This window comes from Hipposideros armiger, unplaced genomic scaffold, assembly GCF_001890085.2.
Source record: "Hipposideros armiger isolate ML-2016 unplaced genomic scaffold, ASM189008v1 scaffold_134, whole genome shotgun sequence".
Lineage (NCBI taxonomy): Eukaryota > Metazoa > Chordata > Mammalia > Chiroptera > Hipposideridae > Hipposideros > Hipposideros armiger.
The window spans coordinates 3,199,818-3,203,180 of NW_017731484.1; the positions used below are offsets into that span (position 1 = coordinate 3,199,818).

Here is a 3,363-nt window from a genome sequence, read left to right on the forward strand (position 1 = left end):
CTGAACACCCTTGAGGAAGAGGATGAGCCATGTCTGGTGATAAGACAGGGGGGGTTGTAACCGTGGCACTAAATCTCCTATTTTGAGGTTTGGCCCTCTGGTATAATTTGATTTAACAAGTGTAATTTAGCTTGGGACTTTTTGAAAGCTTTTTTTTTTTCCTTTTCTTTTCCTTCTTCCCTCCAAACCTTAATGATTCTGTTTACTATACATTTATTATGCATACCAGTTTCAATGATTCTATTTACTTCAGCCTTGCAAGCCTGGCTGGGTAATTTGGGAGAGGTCTGGGCATCAGTATGGGATCCACTCCGGGCTTAAATTTACATAACATATGCAAAGGTTGTAATAACCAATTTAACTGCACCTTCCCCCACCCCAACAGACAAAGCCAAAGCCAAACACAATAGAAGATTCTACTACAGGCCAAAGCAATTTACGTCCTGGTTAGAAAGTATAAAACTTCAGATGAAAAAGACTCGGGGCAGTACTCTGCCCAGCCAACCCTCCTTTTATTTTGATAAATCTTCCTTCTTTATTTCTACCTGCCTCATGAATTCTTTCACAACCCGCTAGCAAGCAGCCACAAGATTTTGGTAGCCTGTACAGGAAGAAGGCTCTCTCCTGTCACCACCGGGTTTCTTCCCTGGTGGCTCTATCCCCTCTGAAACCTACTCTCCAATGTGTGGCACAACTGGCAGTGGCAGCTCATCCAGGGAAAATCCATATACACTAGTAGGTCACCTCCTTTCTCTCCCTTCCATGAGTCTCTCGCAGAACCCCCACCGGGTAGACGGGAACTGACATTTTCTGGCTGGGGCTAATCTCCAACAGAATAGAAAGCCAGACCTATTCTCCAAAGGGGACTCCCAAGGCTCCTTCTCTCTTCCTCCTCTACTTTCGCCTTTCAGCCAGTCTTCTGGGGAAGCACCTCCAGTGACTCAATGGGGCATCAGTCAGTAAGTGGATACACCTGGGGATGTTGGTTGGGTGCTGGGAATTCCATGGGCTGGGTCTGCTACCATGCAAAAGGTCTGGCTGCTCACTGCATGAAAGCCAAAACACAAGAGGTGAAGTTGGTGGAAAGAAAAGCAGGTTTATTCCAAAATGCCAGCGTTAAGGGAAGAAGAGTGGACTCCTGTCACAAAGATCGCCTTCCCACTCTTAGTACCAAAAAGGAGAAGTAGGCCAGGCAGCTCCAGGAAAAAGCGCTTTCCAGGGACTGGCCTGCTTCAGGGTCAGAAGCGGATCCCGACAGATGCAAAAACCTCTCCCAAGCCACCAGGCCAGGCACAGTCCAGAAGTAAACAGAACCATGGAAACTAATATGCATAGTAAATATACAGTAAACAGCATCATCAAGGTTTGGCAGGAGGGAAGGAAAGCAAAGAAAGAAGAAAAAAAAAACTTTCAAAAAGTCCCAAGCCAAACCACTGTCCAATTGAATTCCATCAGAGGTTTTAAATCTCAAAATACTTCTATATAGGGTCAACGTTACAATCCCCCCTGTCTTTTGTTCATTTTATTTCTATAAGATTAGTAAATCTAGACTAGAGAGGAAACAAAACAACTACAATTACTTTTTTATAAACAGATTAAGAACAATTTTAAAATTTAGAGATAGGGGCAGCTATCACTCTTGCTACTTCCTGCTGAGAGTGGGCATAGTCCCTGCCAATGGACACTCAAGTTCTTTACTATCCTACCACTGCAGGAGGGGGCTATGGAGGAACTGCAAGAGAAAGAAAAACCCAGGCTGCTTGGTCAAGCGGCTGCTGGCATGGCTTGTCATCCTCAGGAGGGACGGGTTGGAATCCTGGCGGATGACCGTCTGGAGATGAAACTGCTCTGTCCCAGATGACACAAACCTGACAATGAGACCAAAGGACAAGGGACAAAGAATCAGCAGTACCAGAACATTGACGATGAAGTTACTTTCTTGTTCTCCCCGGAGGAACCTGGGGAAGCAAGGAGCCAAGGGGACTAAAAACGGGGCCACATGTTAAATGGGGATCCCAGGCGGGGCGCAAGTAAAGAGGAAAGCTAGACTTAAAACAAGGGCCAAGAGAAAGGCAATGATGAGCAGCTCCAACAATTATCAGCACTTATCAGCCTTGGGAAATTGACTTTTTTTGTCTGTTTTAAGCGGAGCTTAAGGTCTTCAATTGGCTCAGAGGAACAGGAGTGACAGCCTTCCTTCTGGAGGAGTCCTGTGGACACTTACATGAAGCAGGTTTGATTCGAGGGAAGTGGACCCAGGTGCTGCCTCTCTGCACCTCAACAGCAGTTGGGGTGCTCGGAAGAGCTGTAAAGGGTCCCCTTCCATTTAGGAGTGAGCTGGTCTTTTAGGGACCCCCTCCCCCTCTAGGCTTTTACTAGTACTTGGTCCCCTGGCTTTCTGGGGTTACAATGTATAGAGGGGTCACCCTGGGGGAGGTGCCTGTCCCCCATATTTCCTAAGTGACTGTGAAGCCTCTCCCCAGTTAACAGCATAGGAAGTAACAGAATTGAGGTCAGAATCGAAAGCAATGGGCAGCCGTTAGAGCCAGGGCTTGAGGTCTCCTGACAAAATTTCTCCAGAGTCCTTTTTAAGTCTGATTTGCTTGTTTTACATTTCCTTTAAGGTATAGGCCAATGGTAAGGAACAGGCTGAGTAAAATGAGCCCAAATCTGGGGGCTTTTTATCTCCACAACCGAGCAGGTTTTAGAGGAAATAGGTCCAGAGTGAGCGATTAAGACAGGGTAAGTGGCTCCCATATTAACCAGGAAATTAACAGGCTTACCTGCCAGGTCAAGAGTCACCTGCGGTTGACCCTTCTAGAAAGAATAGCCTCTTTCTCCTGGGGGGCCACTTGGACCGTCAGGCCCATCTCGGTCACAGCCATTTGCAGGGAAGGAGTTAGTCCCTGCTCCTTTGAGACCAGGGGACAATCCCTCCTCCAGTGCCCTTTTAGTTTGCACAGGGGGCATGGCTGTTTTGGAGGATTAGGACACTCCTTACTCCAGTGGTCTGGGCTTCTACTTTCAAAGCAGGCTCCTTTACCTGGTGTGTCTCTTCTGGGGCTGCCGGGGAGGCCCAGAGGTGGTACTGGCATTGGCCTATTAACTGCAGACAAAAATCTGGCCTGTCTCTGGCTCATTTCCAGTCTCACTATTCCTTTCTTCCCTCATTTTCCCTGTCTTGGTTGTTAAAGACATTTAAACAAATTCCCTGGCCTTCTTTTAGGATCTGAGCCTCTTTATCACGGATGTAATAGTGGGCCAGAACCATTATACTATCCTTTCAGGTTAGGGAAAACAAGCTTCCATACACTGGCCTGTATCCTGACACGGAGGTGGGCACATGAACTCCAGCAGTCCTAG

The 3,363-nt window shown here is 47.2% G+C and overlaps 1 long non-coding RNA gene across 1 annotated transcript in view; it reads left to right on the forward strand.

Annotated features, from left to right (window-relative positions):
- LOC109386438 (uncharacterized) overlaps positions 1 to 3,363 on the forward strand; it is a 22,484-nt gene that overhangs the window by 8,514 nt on the left and 10,607 nt on the right. The gene's annotated exons all lie outside the window — the stretch shown is intronic.